Here is a 7,048-nt window from a genome sequence, read left to right as displayed (position 1 = left end):
TCTGTTCTGGGATTTAGAAGTCAGCAAATATGATGGAACACAGTAAATTAGTGAGGAAGAGCAAGAAAATGTCATTCTTGGAGTCTGCCCTTCGTAACATCAATAAAAGGAGAGGCTACTGAACTCAGTGGCCTTCCGGACGTTCTGAGCCAAACAGTCTTCAAGGTTTATGTGAACTTTGCTAAAGTACTGGAGTTCTTGAAAAAAGGTTGAAGATCTTAGGTAAGCAATGGAATCTGTGAGCCTGTGGTGTCCTATGGGTACAAATAGGGGTGAGAAGGGAGCAGTGAGACACGTTGAAATCTGAATGTAATCATCAGTCAATGTGTGTACAAAAGATCCTATATTTCAGGGAACATGCACTAGCAAATAACACAGATTAGAAACATTTACAGACTGTGAAGTGAGACACACGAAGAGGAGATCAGTTCCAAACATGAAAAAAGGTATTCTTTTTTACAAGAAACTTCTCAAACTGTATTAAGATGTCCCCCCCACCCTGGGCATTTTTTTTGTCTCTGTAGGTGGATCTCCTCTGACTGAAAGCTACAGAAGTAATTTTTATACTAAATTTTAACCTAAAAAATAAAAATAATTTATTTCAAACCTTCAAACAACTTGAAAGACTAATACAAGGAGCCAGAAAGATGACTCAGCAGGTAAAGATGCTTGCTGTGCAAGCCTAATGACCTAAATTCAATCCCCAGAGCCTGCATAAAAGTGGAGGGAGAGAACCATCTCTACAAAGTTGTGCCCTGGCCTCCACCTACTCACACACACAACAACAACAACAACAACAACAAACAACAACAAGTAAATAAATAATTAAAAAGAAATAAATTTTAAAAGACTAATAAAAGTAACACCTACTATTTCTCAAAATTTGCAAAAAGAAAAATTGTTATAACAGTGATTTCTATAATGTATCTTCCAATACCTTTGTGTTCAAGCCATTTCTTTCCAGACAAAACTCCAGTCCCCAAGCGGCTTTCAGTACCCAAATTTTCCTCTTGCCCACATTTTCCTCGTGCCCATGGACCCCACTATAGTCATCACCTCCTCTGTGCAGCTTTTCTGAGCCCACTAGTAAAAAACCCTCCTTTTCTCACACACAGTGTCTCATCTGTTTCAAGGTGGCCCCTTCACTCCCAAATAACTGTTAGGGCTTAATTATTTTCTCACTGTGTTTAGATTCTATTCCTTTTCTCAAATAACCTAGAACTCTGTGAAGGCTCCATCAGTATATGCCAAATTATTAAGTGGATTAAAAATCACAGGGTGGAACAGAAGCTGGAGTTTTCTGAACATAAAATTTAACTCCTTAATCTGAGTTATGCTCTGCCTTCTTGCTTCCCACAGACCATGGTGTGCTGTGTAGATGGGGGCCAGAATAGAAGCTTTTGATGACTAAATTGGTCTCCTTACATCTCTATTCACTATTCCGAGTTGGTATTTTCTAGTGACCATCTCTCAGAAGCCAGGCTTTTATAGCTCAGTTACCACTTAGCTGATCTACGTTAATTGACATAGCTTACACTAGATAACCAGCCTGTACATGAAGACCTTCACATATTACTCTAATCCCCACAACTTCCCTTCACCATCATCTGCATTCCACAGAACAACTTGCCTGTCTCTCACCCACAGAACCAGGTCTTAAACCTTAGCGGCTCTTGCTCCAGATGCCCTGTTAACTCCAGTCTGTGTAGAAGACAAGAAGCCAAACTAAGCATGTGTTCTTTTCACATGCAATGCCACCCATTCTGCAATATTCACTGCCTCAGAAAGAAGTGTATGTCTTAACTTCCTTAAGAGTGTGTGCTCTGATAAAGTTGTTTTAGGGTATATATTCCGAGAAATACACAGTTCCTCTAAGATGTTGGTGTGTTTGAAGAAGTTGTTCACGTGTGAGTGGTTAATAGTTTTTCTTTAACACACACATAGTCACATTTCCTATTTATAGGTATGTTTTAAATACTGATGTCTTATGTGAATTAATTCATTTTATCCTCATGAAAATGATACAAAGACGGTATCATTGTTGGCAAGTGACAAATGCAGAGACTGAGGCCAATGAGTAAAGTAACTTGGCTGTGTTATGGCAGCAAGTGTCCCGACTGTGGCCAGTCAGGGTGGTGTGGATGCACACCTCTCGGTTAGGACACTGTGGGCAGTTTGCTTTCAGCCTGCCAAATTAAATTGGCTCTAGAGAATATTGCATAAAGAAAAAAAACTTGAAGGAAAAGTGAGTTATATGAAGACAAAAATCTTCATTAGAACTGAAAAACATACTCTAAAATGAAAAAACTTCCAAAATGGAAGGAAAAGGTGACCTTTGGCTTTCTTCCTTCCTTCCTTCCTTCCTTCTTTCCTTCCTTCTTCTCTTCCTTCCTTCTTTCCTTCCTTCCTTCTTTCCTTCCTTCTTTTCTTCCTTCTTTCCTTCCTTTCTTCTTTCTCTCCTTCCTTCCTTTCTTCCCTTCCTTCCTTCCTTCCTTCCTTTCTCTCTTTCTTTCTAATAAGGGGGAAATGGAGGTAAATTCAGAAGAAAGAAATTAAGGACCATTTCAAGATTTCTTCAAATAAAAAAGAAAGGAACTTTAAAAACCAACACAACTATAAGGTGAGCATATATTTTATATTTCAAGAAACTACCAAACTGTTTTCAAAAGAAGTTTAACCACTTCACATCCCCACCACTGTTACAGTCCCTCTTGACATGTCAGCCTCTCCACCTTAGCTGCTCTCACGGATGTGTGACGTCAGCCTCCTCCACCTTAGCTGCTCTCACGGATGTGTGACGTCAGCCTCCTCCACCTTAGCTGCTCTCACGGATGTGAGCTGTCTGTCTCTCTACCTTAGCTACTCTCACGGATGTGAGCTGTCTGTCTCCATCGTAGCTGCTCTCACGGATGTGAGCTGTCTGTCTCCACCTTAGCTGCTCTCGTGGATGTGAGCTGTCTGTCTCCACCTTAGCTGCTCTCACAGATGTGAGCTGTCTGTCTCCACCTTAGCTGCTCTCGTGGATGTGAGCTGTCTGTCTCCATCTTAGCTACTCTCACGGATGTGAGCTGTCTGTCTCCACTTTAGCTGCTCTCACGGATGTGAGCTGTCTGTCTCTCTCCCTTAGCTACTCTCACGGATGTGAGCTGTCTGTCTCCACCTTAGCTGCTCTCACAGATGTGTGCTGTTTTTATTTGCACCATGACTTCATTCACACTGCAGTTTTAATTTCACTCTTTTCTTAAAACAGGTTCTGACTGTGGAGCCCCAGGAAGCTTGTAACATCCTACGTCTCAAACTCACTGGGATGTGCCAGTTTCTGCCACTTCTTTCCAAGTGCTAGGATTAAAGACGTGCACCACCGCTCTCACGGCATTTGTCCTACTTTTTAAATCAGGTTGGTTGATTTCCTGCTCATGGACTTTAAGAATTACAGCCATTCTATTTCTAGTTACTTCCCTAAGAGAACTGGAAGTATATTTGCCTAAGGCTACACAGCCTATAGCCCCTGATGTATAACAGTCAATAAAAACTAGCCATAAATGTTCATCAAGTAAATTCTTAAATACACTGTGTTGTCTCCACATGGTAAAAATGAAAAAGAAAAAAAAAACAGCAGCAGCGTGCACAAACCATGGGTGAGTTTCATGAGTGAAAGAAGCCAGAAGAAAATGGGAACAAATAATATATTCGATTTACAGAAAATTCTAGACAATGCAAACTATTGAATAACAACAGAGCCCAGTGCTTGTCTATACAACAGACGAGATAGTGACTGGCTATAGGAAGGTCTCCAAAATCTCTTTTGGCTTGCTAGGTATGTTCACTGTCTTAACTCTTGTGATCATGACTTAGCAATACACGTAGATCAAAGCTTAACAAGACATACATCTCAAATTCGTGCAGCCACTGTGCAGCAATGACAGATCAAGAAAAGAACTGATTATAAGGAAGAAGCTAAAATAATGAGACCTCAGAATAATGTTGTCTTTCCATAATAGCTGAGGAGCTGCTCTGCCATCTAAGCTGGTTGAAAGTAAAGACGTAAATGAATTGTTTCTAAGGAGCAATAGAAGAGAATGATGACCTTAATGTTTCTCTAATTTGTTATGGAATGAAATTTGTGACTAATTCAACTCAAGGGGCATTGTTTGGCAAATAGAGGTCCTTAGAGCTTTCATTTAATTGTAGTATCCAATCTAGAAAAATCCTTATGAAATGTAAGATGTTCTAATTGTACAAAACAGTCACTGCTTTATTATTCACACACAAATCTACTCTATATCACTTATACTACAAATAATCTATATCTGATTGCTCATCATCCACCTCTATTTGCCTTGAATACTTACAGCTTATTTATGAGAACCTTGCCTTTATACACATTCTAAAATCATTTGTGATTACAGAGGAAAATAATTAAATGCATGCTTGGGTATAAAATATCATTCATTCAAGACATATTAAAGTGAAAAATTAACAATAACCCTAAAGTGCAATTCATGGGACAACACCTTGTGATCTTTCGATTCTGATATTTTGCCTCTAAGAATCTAATTTAGTAGGGGAAAAGGTAACACTTTGCTAAAATAATATTCTTATTTGTCCCAGAGTGTAGCAAAAAGGAAAATCGTGATTCAATGGAGTTGAGAAATATGACACCAGAGTAAAAAGAATTTATATTTCTGGGTCTTACTCAATCCCCACACATGAGCCCTGGTCTTATTCCTTGTTTGTGTTTTGTGTACAGTGACAACGCTGCTTGGGGAATCTCCTCATCATGATCACTGTGACCTTTGGAGCCCCGTGCTCCACACGCCCATGTACTTCCTGCTCCGCAACCTTGCCGTCCTGGACATCTGCTTCTCATCCATCACAGCTCCTAAGGTCTTGGGTGGACCTTCTCTCAAAGAGAAAGACCATTTTCCTATGCTAAGTGCATGACACAGATCTTTTTCTTCCACTGCTTGGTGGGGCAGACATTTTCCTCTCTCTCTGTGATGGCATTTGAAATCGTTACAGTGGCCATACTCGAGAGCCCTTGCACTATGTGACCAGTCATGAGCAGTAGGCGCTGCACAGCCCTAATCGGCAGCCTCCTGGGTGGGGGGCTTTGTTCCACTCCATTGTGCAGATAGCCTCTTGCTCCCACTCACCCTTCTGTGGACCCAATGTTCTTGATACTTTCTACTGTGATGTCCCACAGATTCTCAAACTTGCCCTTGCACTGACACTTTTGTCCTTGAGCTCCTGATGATCTCCAACAATGGCGCTGGTCCACTACCCTGTGGTTTATCTTCCTGCTGGTTGTCCTACATGGTCATTCTGACAATGTTGAGGTCTCAGGCAGGGGAAGACAGGAAGAAAAGCCATCTCCACCTGCACCTCCCACATCACTGTGGGTTACCCTACATTTTGTGCCCTGCTTTATGTCTATGCCGGCCATTCACTTGCCCTCCCCACAGACAAAGCCATCTCTGTCACCTTCACGGTCATCTCCCCTCTGCTCAACCCCTTGATCTAAACACTCTGAGGAACCAGGAGATGAAGTCAGCCATGAGGAGACTAAAGAGGAAAGCTCATACCTCTTGAAAAGTAATTGAAAAAGAAACCCAACTCTTGTCACCCAAAAGCTCTTTTCATTATTTTTATATACTCAAGAAACTGTCAATTACCACTATACTTTCTAGGAAACCATTTTATTTTCTGTTTATACTAATAGTAACTTATATGACCCAAATTTCTATATGACAAAGTAAATACTTTACAGAATTGTTTGATTAATTTGTCTGTTGTTTAGTTGGTTGGTTTTGAGACAAGATCCCTGTACCCTTGGCTGGCCTTGAACTCATAGAGATGCACATATTTCTGCTTCCCAGAGTGCTGGGATTAAAGTATAAGCTACCCGGCTTGCCAATTTTCTTCTATTTTTAAGAATTATTTGTTTTATTATTAGGTATATGGGATGGTTTGTCAGGATGTATATATGTGCACCGTGTGCATGCATGATGCCTGTGGAGTCTAGAAGAGGGTATTGGATCCCTAGAACTAGACTTACAAATGGTTGTAAGTTGCTATGTTAGTATGGAGAAGCCAAACCAGGGTTCCCTGGAAGAACAAGCAAGTGTTCTTCAGCACTGAGCCATCTCTCATCCCCTGATGAATAATGCTTTTAATCACAAATGAAAGTTACTTTCTATCAATCAAAACAATTATGCCATTAGTTCAACTCCTTTTGGCAAAAGACAAGGAGGTTAGCTTTGCCTGTAACCCCAGTACTTGGAAGGTGGAGGCAGAGGAGCAAGAACTCAAGGCCAGATTGAGGCCAATCTGGGCTCTATGAGACCTATCTCAAAACAACTAAGCAAGCAAAAACAAGGAGGTGAGACAATCCGGAGACAAAAAGGTTTATTTCTTCAAGGTCTTTAATCAGCTAGGCACAGAAACACCTTTGATAGCCACTCATTGCTTTGCTCTCACGTATTATAGTTCTTATATTGTTGGGTGTGCTATACAAAGCTTATTCCCTTCCTGTTCTAGAAGGCTCTCATGCTTAGTACCTCTGAGTTCACATCTATGGGTGTGGCTGACTTAACACCAGGTTGGGGAATTTGCTTCTGCTTAGTTAACTCTTTGGTGGACTTGGACTTGTGAGGATGTCCCAGATCCCAATGATGACCCTTCTAGATTCCTGTCATGAACGAAGCTTTACAAGAGTTTTCATCATGACCTAAAGGTGTTTATGATAAAACAGAATAAGACTTACCAGGCTGACATTTCCTGTGATGAGTTTAAACAAGACCAGCCCCTTGAGAACTCCATAAGAAACAAACCCATCCCCAACCTCCAAGTGACTTTACAGTTGTGGACTCACTAGGTCATCTCGGGTTGATGTTTCTACTCACATTTCCTGCTACTTGCCGAGTGGAAAGAATAAAAGGACAGGAGAGAGAAGGAGGGTCAGGAGGGGAGGGGAGAGGAGAATAAAAACCAATGCCTGTCTGGTTGGTATCTATGGAAAGCCATATAGACTGGTGTTACCTGGCTG

The 7,048-nt window shown here is 40.9% G+C and overlaps 1 pseudogene; it reads left to right on the top strand.

Annotated features, from left to right (window-relative positions):
* The first annotated feature begins 4,640 nt into the window (after positions 1 to 4,640).
* Positions 4,641 to 5,592, top strand: LOC119804601 (annotated as a pseudogene).
* Positions 5,593 to 7,048: the final 1,456 nt, after the last annotated feature.

This window comes from Arvicola amphibius, chromosome 1 (genome assembly GCF_903992535.2).
Source record: "Arvicola amphibius chromosome 1, mArvAmp1.2, whole genome shotgun sequence".
Lineage (NCBI taxonomy): Eukaryota > Metazoa > Chordata > Mammalia > Rodentia > Cricetidae > Arvicola > Arvicola amphibius.
The sequence above is the reverse complement of the archived record's forward strand: the minus strand, read 5'-3'. Positions and strand labels throughout refer to the sequence as shown.